The following is a 13,998-nucleotide window of genomic DNA, read 5'->3' on the forward strand; positions in this document are numbered from 1 at the left end:
TGTTATCAGCTCGGGAACATTTGATAAATGGGTGCTCAGGGGAACCCTGGCTTTATTTGTTTTCACTGATACACACAAACATGTTTCTGTCTATCTGTCTGTCTGTCTGTCTCTCTGTCTGTCTATCTTTGCCTGTCTATCTTTGCCTGGAATTTTTGCTTTATCCTAGGTAATTTACACTATGTATAATAACTGTACTTTTGTGTACGTGTGAGACAGAGATATAGATAGAGATATAGATAGAGATATAGATAGAGATATAGATAGAGATATAGATAGAGATATAGATAGAGATATAGATAGAGATATAGAGATATAGATAGAGATATAGATAGAGATATAGATAGAGATATAGATAGAGATATAGATAGAGATATAGATAGATATGTAGATAGATATGTAGATAGATATGTAGATAGAGATATAGACAGAGAGAGATATAGAGAGACAATCAGAGACAGCCAAAGCAAGCCAGCCGGCCAGCCTGCCGAATACATAAGAACATAAGAAAGAAGGAACACTGCAGCAGGCCTACTGGCCCATGCAAGGCAGGTACATGTCGCCTTCCCCCCAGCTTAGACCAATGACCCACCTAGTCAGGTCACATCCATTAAAGGAAGGAGCATGACATCAGACCTAGTACACAAGCTAGTCAGGTCCAGCTCACACCCATCCACGCTCACTCATGTATTTATCTAACCTATTTTTACTTTCCTCTTAAAATGGGAGTGTTAATGTGACATGGCATCAGTGCTCTAGCTGGTGCTCAATTGAACTGGTGCTCCCACAAGGTACTAAGTGCTTCCAGATTTTTTTAATAGTGCACACACTGAGTGCACACACCCATTCTTTCATGTCTAGGTGACTCAAGCCTATTGTGCCAAATTTGAAGGAATGAAAAATAAAACGTTGATTATGTTTTGAGCGCTACATGTGCAAAGGTACATCTACGTTTGGACAGTTTAAGGGTTAATAACACAGAAACATGATATATACTCTAGAATGAATAAAATATGTCATTACATAAGTGGAGTGGTGGTAGTGGTGGTGGTGTTGGGTTTATAAGGGCCAGTGACAGCATAAGCCGTACATATAGTGTTGGTGGTGGTGGCAGTGTCGTCATTGGGCCCTATATATCTCAAACAACAATGGAGGAGTTAGTTTTGTGTTGTCATTTTTCTATTGCTTAATCACTTAACTTACTTGCTACACTGTTAATGCTACACTTTATTGCTGGCTGGCACTGTAGTCTTTATCGACTCCTGCTGCTTTAGTATCGTACATATTGTAGAATCACTGAAGAAGGCACATTCTCCCCTCTTTCTCAGCCCTTTACTAAAGGGCTGGCTGGCACTAGGAACTTTCTTTGGGCCCATGGTGGCTTATTTCACAGTCACAATTAATAAACAAGCACCAAAAACAAGGGATTATTACGAAATGTTTTAGAATGCGCGAAGTAATGCTCACCTGACCATTGAGAGAAGCGGACTGAGACGTGTAGTGGCAGCATCCCTGGGCGGGTGGATGCGTATCATACGTCTAATAATCAGAGCAAAGTCTGATATTCGGAGAAAAATTTCGCACAAAAATGGTCTGAAAACTGAAACGCTCAATAACTGGAGCATGTGAAAACCAGGGTTCCACTGTATTTATAGGATGGAGTCAGGTGGAGAATGCTGGGTCAGGTGGAGAATGTTGTGTGTGACAATCTTCCGAGTAGGTTGATAGAGGCTAGGACCTTGGGAAGCTTTAAAAAAAGAGATTGGATAAGTATATGAGTAGACGTTCTGCATTGCGCCATTCTTATGTTCTTGTGTGGGATAACGATGAAGAACGATGAGGAACACAAGAATGGAGGAACACTGCAGAAGGTCTACTCATACTTAACCAATCTCTTTTTAAAGTTACCCAAGGTCCTAGCCTCTATCGCCCTACTATGAAGATTGTCACATACAGCATTCTCCACCTGGGCCAGCATTCTCCACATGACTCCTTCCTATAAATACTCACATACCTTTTACCCAGGTAGATCTGTTTATGACTTGATAAAGCCCACTGTGTGGGCAAAACTTTGTCAATAAAGGATCACATTATAGTGCTTATGTGTTTATTTTTCCATTGTGTTGGTATTTTATACCATTTATTTCCATCATCTTGTGTTGTTTATTCACAGGATTGTTAACTATTGTCAGACAAGACTTACAAGAACATCTGTAAGATATCTGATACTGATATTTGTCACCTCATCTGTATCATCAGACCTGCACACCAAGCAGTGGGCTCCATATCTGAGATGTATAGCAACACGTATCTCCTGTTTCCAGCTGGTTCACAGGTATGCATATATGCAGTAGTTTTTCAAACGGTTTGTGCACAGTAATGTATATTTGTCAGTTATATGTAGTGATAGAAGGGAAGGTCTCTAAGGATTGGAAAAAACTTTCTATAGGTATAAGGAACAAGGAAACTAGAGAAAAAGTAATAAGTACAGTGGACCCTCGCATACTGTTGGCATCACATAACGTTAAATCCGCATACCGATACATTTTATCACTAAAATTTTGCCTTGCATACCGCTAAAAAACTCGCTCAACGCTATTCGTCCGAGAGGCGTCTAATGTGCGGCCTGAGCCAGCCTCACATGTTCCGTCGGTGGCATTGTTTACAAGCCAGCCTCTGCGGTAACATCCAAGCATACAATCGGAACATTTCGTATTATTACAGCGTTTTTGGTGATTTCATCTGCAAAATAAGTGACCATGGGCCCTAAGAAAGCTTCTAGTGCTAACCCTGTGCTAAAAAGGGTGAGAAATACTATCATACCACAGTCAGCTGCTGCTGCACCACAGTCAGCTGTTGATGGACCAGTCAGCTGTTGCTGGATCAGTCAGCTGCTGCTGCACTACGATCAGCTGTTGCTGGACCAGTCAGCTGTTGCTGCACCACGATCAGCTGTTGCTGGACCAGTCAGCTGTTGCTGGATCAGTCAGCTGCTGCTGCACCACAATCAGCTGTTGCTGGACCAGTCAGCTGTTGCTGGACCAGTCAGCTGTTGCTGGACCAGTCAGCTGTTGCTGGATCAGTCAGCTGCTGCTACACCACGATCAGCTGTTGCTGGATCAGTCAGCTGCTGCTGCACTGCGATCAGCTGTTGCTGGACCAGTCAGCTGCTGCTGCACCACGATCAGCTGTTGCTGGACCAGTCAGCTGTTGCTGGATCAGTCAGCTGCTGCTGCACCACGATCAGCTGTTGCTGGACCAGTCAGCTGTTGCTGGATCAGTCAGCTGCTGCTACACCACGATCAGCTGTTGCTGGATCAGTCAGCTGCTGCTGCACTGCGATCAGCTGTTGCTGGACCAGTCAGCTGTTGCTGGATCAGTCAGCTGTTGCTGGATCAGTCAGCTGCTGCTGCACCATGATCAGCTGTTGCTGGACCAGTCAGCTGTTGCTGGATCAGTCAGCTGCTGCTACACCACGATCAGCTGTTGCTGGATCAGTCAGCTGCTGCTGCACTGCGATCAGCTATTGCTGGACCAGTCAGCTGTTGCTGGATCAGTCAGCTGCTGCTGCACCATGATCAGCTGTTCCTGGACCAGTCAGCTGTTGCTGGATCAGTCAGCTGCTGCTGCACCACGATCAGCTGTTGCTGGACCAGTCAGCTGTTGCTGGATCAGTCAGCTGCTGCTACACCACGATCAGCTGTTGCTGGATCAGTCAGCTGCTGCTGGTGACCAGTCAGCTGTTGCTGGATCAGTCAGCTGCTGCTGCACTACGATCAGCTGTTGCTGGATCAGTCAGCTGCTGCTGCACCACGATCAGCTGTTGCTAGACCAGTCAGCTGTTGCTGGATCGGTCAGCTGCTGCTGCACCACGATCAGCTGTTGCTGGACCAGTCAGCTGTTGCTGGATCAGTCAGCTGCTGCTGCACCACGTTCAGCTGTTGCTGGATCAGTCAGCTGTTGCTGGATCAGTCACCTGTTGCTGGATCAGTCAGCTGTTGCTGGACCAGTCAGCTGTTGCTGGACTAGTCAGCTGTTGCTGGATCAGTCAGCTGTTGCTGGATCAGTCAGCTGTTGCTGGATCAGTCAGCTGTTGCTGGATCAGTCAGCTGTTGCTGGACCAGTCAGCTGTTGCTGGACCAGTCAGCTGTTGCTGGATCAGTCAGCTGCTGCTGCACCACGGTCAGCTGCTGTTGCACCACCATCAGCTGTTTCTGAACATGACTCGTCCCGAGCCTGTCCCGAACCTGTCCGTCCAGCCTGAGCGCCTGCCTTCCCGTCATTGTTTACAAGCCAGGGTGGCCGGTTGCATGCATACATTTGATACATTTTGTATTATTCCATTATTTATAGTGCTTGTAACTGCTAAATAAGCCACCATGGGCCCAAAGAAAGCTTCTAGTGCCAACCCTGTGGTAAAAAGGGTGATAAATACTATCGTACCACAGTCAGCTGCTTCACCATGGTCAGCTGTTGCTGCACCACAGCTGCTGCTGCACCATGGTCACTGTTGCTGCACCACAGTCAGCTGTTGTTGTTGCTGCACCACCATCAGCTGTATTACTCGAAGACGTGGAGAGTCTTGTTGGTGTGGCTTAACGTGAAACAATTACCGAGAAACGATTAACCCTGGAGGGTTAGCCACCCAGGATAACCCAAGAAAGTCAGTGCATCATCGAGGACTGTCTAACTTATTTCCATTGGGGTCCTTAATCTTGTCCCCCAGGATGCGACCCACAACAGTTGACTAACACCCAGGTGAATAGGAAAAAAATGCCTGGAACTAGTGCTCATATTGGTGAGGTTAGTGGGGAGGATGTGGAAGAGTTGGTGGAGGAGGACAATGAAGAACTAACCACTGATGAGCTGCTAGATCATTTTCAACAGTAAGAGGCCACACCTGAGGAAACTGCTCCGGAGGAGGGGATAGAGAAATTGAAGAAGTTGCTTACTTCAAAGATTAAGGAAATGTGTGCAATGTGGCTTAAAGTGCAAACCTTTTTTGATGAAAATCACCCTCACACAGCTATTGCAAGCTGTGCTGGTGACTATTACACTGACAATGTTGCGAAACACTTTAGGAAAGTCATAAAGGAACGAGAGGTACAGGCCTCTATGGACAGATATGTTGTGCGACAGAGGTCCAGTGACTCTCAAGCTGGTCCTAGTGGCATTAAAAGAAGAAGGGAAGTAACCCTGGAAAAGGACTTGACACCTCAAGTCCTAATGGAGGGGGATTCCCCTTCTAAACACTAAGACCATCAACACACTCCCCTCCTTCCATCCCATCAATCATCACCAGATCTTCAATAAAGGTAAGTGTCATGTAACTGTGCATGTCTTCTTCAGTTTGTGTGCATTAAAATTAATATTTCATGTGGTAAAATTTTTTTTTTTTTCATACTTTTGGGTGTCTTGCAAGGATTAATTTGATTTCCATTATTTCTTATGGGGAAAATTAATTCACATGACGATAATTTCGCATAACATTGAGCTCTCAGGAACGGATTAATAGCACTATGCGAGGGTCCACTGTATAGGGAAATAAATGTGTTTATTATACCAGATAGAACGTACAATTGAGCTATTATTGAAGGAGTTAAGAGAAAGACTGAAAGTAGTTGTGTATTAGAATAAGGAGAATTTAGAAAGAGAGGTGATTTGTGGGCCAAGTGTTTACATTAAAGTATTTATGTGAGCATTATTTAGAGGTAGGGAACTGCTTGCTGCATTTATGGGTTTAACGAGGTGTATAAAGGAACAGTGTGGCAGGTGTTTGCAAATATATGAAATAGGTGATAGATCATTAACCCTTTGACTGTTTCGGTCGCATATATACGTCTTACAAGCCAGTGTTTTTGATGTATTTATACTCCAAATTTCTAGTGGCTTTAAATCAAACAGGAGAAAGCTGGTAGACCTACATGTGAGAGAATGGGCCTGTGTGGTCAGTGTGCACAGTATAAAAAAAATCCTGCAGCACCTCCGACCATGTTTTTGGATTAATGCCGACTTTGAGGTGTATATTTATATAGTATTTATGGTTGTATTCTCGTTTTCTTGGTCTCATTTGATAGCATGGAAGACATATTACAGAAATAGAGATTATTTTGATTGGTTTTACGATGAAAAGGACCTTGAAATTGGGTTCAAAGTAACGGAGATGTTCGATTTTTGCCAATGTTCAAGAGTAAACAAATGACATTGTCCAATAAGTGTCCAACTAGCCATTCTAATATGCAGTCATGAATGGGTTGACATTATTTATACAATTATTACAATAATGCAGTAGTCTGCATAACAGTAAATCTTGTTTTTTGTGTGAATAAAAATTCAAAATAGAAAGCAAGAGTAATATAGAGACACTTATGCAACATATGGGAATCTTTATTGAAGAAACATTTTGTCACACAGTGGCTTCAGTCCAATACAAATCAGAAGGGTGTAAGGAGAGTAGGAGTTTGAGGTAATCAGTCCCTCAGCCTGGAGTTGGTGTTCAGTCCATCAGTCTTGTAGAAAGTACAGCATAGGGCCATAGAAGTGGCTTATATACTGTTGTCAGGTGAGGCGAAGCATGAGGCGGGGTCATAGTGGTACCATCCACTAGTCAAAGTAGTTCTTCGTCCAAAAGTTGGACAAGGTTCAAGAATTCTTTGTATCAAGATCCCATGATGTTGCAGTGTCTGACAGATGTGATAAATAGTTAAAAAGATTGAGACACTTACGCAACATATGGGAATCTTTACTGAAGAAACGTTTTGCCACACAGTGGCTTCATCAGTCCAATGCAAATCAGAAGGGTGTAAAGAGAGGAGTAGTTTGAGGTAATCACTCCCTCAGCCTGGAGTCGAGGGACTGATTACCTCAAACTCCTCTTCTCCTTACACCCTTCTGATTTGTATTGGACTGATAAAGCCACTGTGTGGCGAAACGTTTCTTCAATAAAGATTCCCATATGTTGCATAAGTGTCTCAATCTTCAACTTGTTTTTAAACCATTTATCACAAGAGTAATACAACAGGGGCCTGGAGACGTGACTGATGAACAGAGAAAATGTTATATTAGTGCCAGGAATGTCTGCATTATTCATTCTGGACCCTATTTTGAAATTGGCATCTTTTTTAATATGCATAAAATTGACCAAATTGCCAATTTCTGATCACTTTATTGGGTAGTTGAAATAGGTAAATGGTCGGTTTGGGCAACTGGAACAACGGAATTGGCCGAAAATAGGGCTCAAAGTGGGTGAAATTGCCGATGCGTAAATATCGCCGAGATCACTAACTTCGCAACAGCATAATTCCACGAGTTTTCAATCAAATTTCGTACTTTTGGTGTCATTATCATTGGGAAAAGATTCTCTATCATTTCATAAGAAAAAGTATTTCTTTTTTAAATTCTTCAACACTGAGAGCAAGTTTGTGAGCAGGGGTCTCGACAGTCAAAGGGTTAAAGCTGTAAAATAGTTTTTATTGGGAAATAAAGCACAGGTTAGGTTATGCAGGAGAAAAAAAGGCTATTTCCCAGTGAAAATTGGCACTTAACCCTTTCAGGGTTTCAGACGTACTAGTACGGCTTACGCACCAGGGTTTTTGACGTACTAGTACACCTAAATTCTAGCGCCCTCAAATCTAGTGAGAGAGAGCTGGTAGGCCTACATGTGAAAGAATGGGTCTATGTGGTCAGTGTGCACAGTATAAAAAAAGTCCTGCAGCACACAGTGCGTAATGAGAAAAAAAAACTTTGTCCGTGTTTTTGGATTAAAACAGCGACTTTGCACTGTATTTTTGTATGGTATTTATTGTTGTATTCTACTTTTCCTGGTCTCATTTTATAGAATGGAAGACATATTACAGAAATTGAGATGATTTTGACTGGTTTTACAATGAAAAGTACCTTGAAATTGAGCTCAAAGTAGCAGAAATGTTCGATTTTTGCCAAAGTTCAAAAGTAAACAAATCATGCTATGCATCCAATACACGTCAACTGGCGAGTCTAATATTCTTTCACAAGTGCGCTAATATTATTTATACCATTTCTACACTAATGCAGTAGTCTGCATGAAAGTAAATCTTCTATTTTTTGTAAGAATAAAAATTCAAAGTGGAAAGCCAAAGAAATATAAGAGGGGCCTGGGGATGTGACTAATGAACAGAGAACTTGTTATTTTAGTGCCAGGAATGTCTTTCTTGTTTATTCTGGACCCTATTTGGAAATTGGCATCTTTTGAAATTTGTGTGAAATTGGCAGAATTGCTAAATTCTGACCACTTTATTGGATAGTTGTAATCGGTAAATGGGTGGTTTCTTGACTCATTCGATAGAAAAAATGGAGTTCTAGCGAAATAGGCATGATTTTTGTCGACTAGTACACAGGAATTGGCCGATAATAGGGCTCAAAGTGGGCAAAATCGCCGATGTGTAAACATCGTCGAGACTGCTAAATTCGCGAGAGCATAATTCCGTAAGTTTTCCATCAAATTTCGTACTTTTGGTGTCATTATGATCGGGAAAAGATTCTCTATCTTTTCATAAGAAATAATAATTTTTTTGTTTTTTTTTTTGAAAATTTGGCGACCCTGAGAACAAGTCTCGGAGAGGGCCTGGTGACCCTGAAAGGGTTAACAGTTAGAGTGGGGGCCCCACTTATACAGCAGGTTAGGTTCCAGGCTACAGCTGGAAAGCGTACATCGCCGGAAAGAAGAAGGCCAATTTTTTCCACTTATAAATGCATATGAAAGCCAGATAACAAGTTTACACTAACGTATATTAAATTAACAGTAGAACTAGGCATTAAAAACAATAAAAAGTAAAATACACACACAGTACACTCATTACTTACCTTAAAATATTTGTAGTCTTAATGTAGGGTGAGAGGTGAGTAGTATTTATTTTAAGAAGTTAGGTGTGGGAGGTATGGTAGCCAGCCAGGCCACCCCACCCACATGTAACATACTACGACATTTAAAGCACCCCAGAACGATAAAATGCATATACAGTGGAACCCTGGATTTTGCCCTTAATCTGTTTCAGAAGGTCAGTCTAAATCAGGAACGGACAAAAACCCAAGCAATATTTCCCATGAGAAATATTGTAAATACAATTAATCTGTTCCAGACACCCAAAAATATTAAAAATAAAATACATTTTTTAAAGAATAACTATAGTTTTACATACAGAAAACAATGAGAAAGAAATATAAATGACTAATGAAATGGATAAATGAACATTTAACATCACACTTACCTTTTTTGAAGACTTGTTTGGGTATGGACAGCGAGGAGGGGGGAGAGAGGAGGAGCAGAGGTTATTGTTTGGAAAGGGAATCCCCCTTCATAAGGACTTCAGGTATCAAAGCCCTAAACAGGGTTACTTCCCTTCTTTGTCTTTTACTGGCACTGGACCCCTGTCGCATTAATAATCTGTCCAGGGAGCTCTGTTTCTGGTGTCTCTCTAAGATTTGCCGGAAATGGGACAAGGTATTGTCGCTGAACATGTATCAACTTGGTCAAGGTGATATTTTTCCACAAAAGTTTGCACCTCACTCATTCCACTTTGCACAAATGTCCTTAATCACTGTGATCTCCGTTTTGTTAGCATATTTACCCCTTTTACAACATCAGCTTCTTTGATTTCTACTTTCTTTGACAGAATTGAACTGATTGTTGATTTGGACATGCCATACATCCTGGCGAGCTTGGCCACACATACGCCACTTTTGTATTTTTCTACAATCTCTTTCTTGAATTCTATCTTGTTTCTCACCTTCTTTACCAAAGGACTGGCACTAGGAACTTTCTTTGGGCCCATGGTGGCTTATTTTGAAGTTACACTCAATAAACAAGCACAAAAACAAAGGATTATTATGAAATGTTTCAGATGATTGCTCACTCAACCAGGGACGAAGCCAGATTGAGACAAGTACACATGAGTGGCAGCATCCCCATGGGGGGGGGGGACATGTCTGATATGGGCGATTTCCAGGACAAGGAATGAAATCCGGAGCAAAATTTCGCCGAAAAAAGTGGCCGAAATCCTAATCATACAATATCTGGTGTGGATGAAATCCAGGGTTCCACCGTACAGTACATTCATTACTTACCTTAAAATATTTGTAATTTGATGTAGGGTGAGAGGTGAGTAAACGAGGTAAAACGAATAAACGAGAGAGAGAGAGAGAGAGAGAGAGAGAGAGAGAGAGAGAGAGAGAGAGAGAGAGAGAGAGAGAGAGAGACAGACAGACAGACAGACAGACAGACAGACAGACAGACACACACACACACACACACACGCGCGCGCAGAGTTATGTAAACAAGCAGACAAATGCATCTGGTTTTGGTTCATACATCTAACATCTCATATTTGTTAATTTATTCTACCGTGGGGTGTAATTAACCCTTAAACTGTCCAAACGTAGATCTACGTTTGTTCGCGTAGCGCTCCGAACGTAGATCTACTTTTTTTTTTACATTGTTTCTTATGGAGAAACTCAAGGTTAGAGCGCTACGCGTGCAAACGTAGATCTAAGTTTGGACAGTTTAAGGGTTAAGAACATAAGAAAGGAGGAACACTGCAGCAGGCCTGTTGGCCCATACTAGGCAGGTCCTTCACAATCCATCCCACTAACAAAATATTTGCCCAACCCAATTTTCAATGCTACCCAAGAAATAAGCTTTGATAATTCTATTTACCCATGTGCAAGTCCCATTCAAATCCAACCCCTCTCACTCATGTATTTATCCAACCTAAATTTGAAACTACTGAAGGTTTTAGCCTCGATAACCCTACTAAGCAGACTGTTCCACTCGTCAACTACCCTATTTCCAAACCAATACTTTCCTGTATCTGTTCTAAATCTATACTTGTCTAATTTGAATCCATTACTGTGGGTTTTCTCTTGGAGGGATACCCTCAAGACCTTATTTACATCCCCTTTATTGATACGCATCTTCCACTTATACACTTCGATCATGTCTCCCCTCATTCTTCTTCTAACAAGTGAATGTAATTTAAGGGTCTTCAATCTTTCTTCATAAGGAAGATTTCTAATGCTATGTATTAATGTAGTCATTCTATGCTGAATGTTTTCTAATGAATTTATGTTCATTCTGTAATATGGAGACCAGAACTGAGCTGCGTAATCTAGGTGAGGCCTTACTAATTATGTATAAAGCTGTAATATAACCTCTGAATTTCTGCTGCTTACACTTCTTGATATATATCCCAGTAATCTGTTTGCCTTATTACGTACGCTTAGGCATTGCTGTCTTGGTTTAAGGTTACTGCTTATCATAACCCCCAAGTCTTTTTTGCAATCTGTATGGCTAAGTTCTACATTATTTAACTTATAAGTGCTAGGGTTATGAACACTCCTGAGCTTCAGAACCTTGCATTTATCTGCATTGAACTGCATCTGCCACTTTTCTGACCAGGTACTGAGTTTGTCTAAATCCTCCTGAAGTTCTCTGATATCTACGTTTGAATCAATTATCCTATCTATCTTGTGTCATCGGCGAATTTGCTCATTTTTATTTTTATTATTATTATCACACTGGCCGATTCCCACCAAGGCAGGGTGGCCCGAAAAAGAAAAACTTTCACCATCATTCACTCCATCACTGTCTTGCCAGAAGGGTGCTTTACACTACAGTTTTTAAACTGCAACATTAACACCCCTCCTTCAGAGTGCAGGCACTGTACTTCCCATCTCCAGGACTCAAGTCCGGCCTGCCGGTTTCCCTGAACCCCTTCGTAAATGTTACTTTGCTCACACTCCAACAGCACGTCAAGTATTAAAAACCATTTGTCTCCATTCACTCCTATCAAACACGCTCACGCATGCCTGCTGGAAGTCCAAGCCTCTCGCACACAAAACCTCCTTTACCCCCTCTCTCCAACCTTTCCTAGGCCGACCCCTACCCCGCCTTCCTTCCACTACAGACTGATACACTCTTGAAGTCATTCTGTTTTGCTCCATTCTCTCTACATGTCTGAACCACCTCAACAACCCTTCCTCAGCCCTCTGGACAACAGTTTTGGTAATCCCGCACCTCCTCCTAACTTCCAAACTACGAATTCTCTGCATTATATTCACACCACACATTGCCCTCAGACATGACATCTCCACTGCCTCCAGCCTTCTCCTCGCTGCAACATTCATCACCCATGCTTCACACCCATATAAAAGTGTTGGTAAAACTATACTCCAAGGACAAAGTTCTTTGTCTCCACAGACTCCTAAGTGCACCACTCACTCTTTTCCCCTCATCAATTCTATGATTCACCTCATCTTTCATAGACCCATCCGCTGACACGTCCACTCCCAAATATCTGAATACATTCACCTCCTCCATACTCTCTCTCCCTCCAATCTGATATTCAATCTTTCATCACCTAATCTTTTTGTTATCCTCATAACCTTACTCTTTCCTGTATTCACCTTTAATTTTCTTCTTTTGCACACCCTACCAAAATCATCCACCAATCTCTGCAACTTCTCTTCAGAATCTCCCAAGAGCACAGTGTCATCAGCAAAGAGCAGCTGTGACAACTCCCACTTTGTGTGTGATTCTTTATCTTTTAACTCCACGCCTCTTGCCAAGACCCTCGCATTTACTTCTCTTACAACCCCATCTATAAATATATTAAACAACCACGGTGACATCACACATCCTTGTCTAAGGCCTACTTTTACTGGGAAATAATTTCCCTCTTTCCTACATACTCTAACTTGAGCCTCACTATCCTCGTAAAAACTCTTCACTGCTTTCAGTAACCTACCTCCTACACCATACACTTGCAACATCTGCCACATTGCCCCCCTATCCACCCTGTCATACGCCTTTTCCAAATCCATAAATGCCACAAAGACCTCTTTAGCCTTATCTAAATACTGTTCACTTATATGTTTCACTGTAAACACCTGGTCCACACACCCCCTACCTTTCCTAAAGCCTCCTTGTTCATCTGCTATCCTATTCTCCGTCTTACTCTTAATTCTTTCAATAATAACTCTACCATACACTTTACCAGGTATACTCAGCAGATTTATCCCCCTATAATTTTTGCACTCTCTTTTATCCCCTTTGCCTTTATACAAAGGAACTATGCATGCTCTCTGCCAATCCCTAGGTACCTTACCCTCTTCCATACATTTATTAAATAATTGCACCAACCACTCCAAAACTATATCCCCACCTGCTTTTAACATTTCTATCTTTATCCCATCAATCCCGGCTGCCTTACCCCCTTTCATTTTACCTACTGCCTCACGAACTTCCCCCACACTCACAACTGGCTCTTCCTCACTCCTACAAGATGTTATTCCTCCTTGTCCTATACACGAAATCACAGCTTCCCTGTCTTCATCAACATTTAACAATTCCTCAAAATATTCCCTCCATCTTCCCAATACATGTACCTCTAACTCTCCATTTAATAACTCTCCTCTCCTATTTTTAACTGACAAATTCATTTGTTCTCTAGGCTTTCTTAACTTGTTAATCTCACTCCAAAACTTTTTCTTATTTTCAACAAAATTTGTTGATAACATCTCACCCACTCTCTCATTTTCTCTCTTTTTACATTGCTTCACCACTCTCTTAACCTCTCTCTTTTTCTCCATATACTCTTCCCTCCTTGCATCACTTCTACTTTGTAAAAACTTCTCATATGCTAACTTTTTCTTCCTTACTACTCTCTTTACATGATCATTCCACCAATCGCTCCTCTTCCCTCCCGCACCCACTTTCCTGTAACCACAAACTTCTGCTGAACACTCTAACACTAATTTGCTCATATCACTTGTAATTCCCTCATCAAGATCATTGATATATATTATAAACAACAACGGGGCTAAGGCTGATCCCTGTGGAACACCACTTGTTACAGATCCTCACTCAGATTTAACCCCATTTATGCACACTCTCTGCTTCCTGTCTGTGAGCCATGACTCGATCCATGAGAGCACTTTTTCCCCAGTGCCATGAGCTGCCACTTT

General features: G+C 41.8%; 1 protein-coding gene across 9 annotated transcripts in view; it reads left to right on the plus strand.

Moving 5' to 3' along the window:
• Positions 1-13,998, plus strand: part of LOC138850893 (uncharacterized) — a 114,022-nt gene that overhangs the window by 24,869 nt on the left and 75,155 nt on the right. For 5 of the 9 annotated variants that reach the window (XR_011391106.1, XR_011391105.1, XM_070080208.1 and 2 more), the window contains exon 2: positions 2,174-2,335. The exons of 2 other annotated variants lie outside the window; for them this stretch is intronic. The gene's annotated coding sequence lies outside the window, so the exon portion shown is untranslated. The remainder of the gene's footprint in view (positions 1-2,173; positions 2,336-13,998) is intronic. 2 more of the 9 variants (XM_070080211.1, XM_070080210.1) reach the window with 1 other exon arrangement.

Source organism: Cherax quadricarinatus, unplaced genomic scaffold (assembly GCF_038502225.1).
Source record: "Cherax quadricarinatus isolate ZL_2023a unplaced genomic scaffold, ASM3850222v1 Contig224, whole genome shotgun sequence".
Classification (NCBI taxonomy): domain Eukaryota; kingdom Metazoa; phylum Arthropoda; class Malacostraca; order Decapoda; family Parastacidae; genus Cherax; species Cherax quadricarinatus.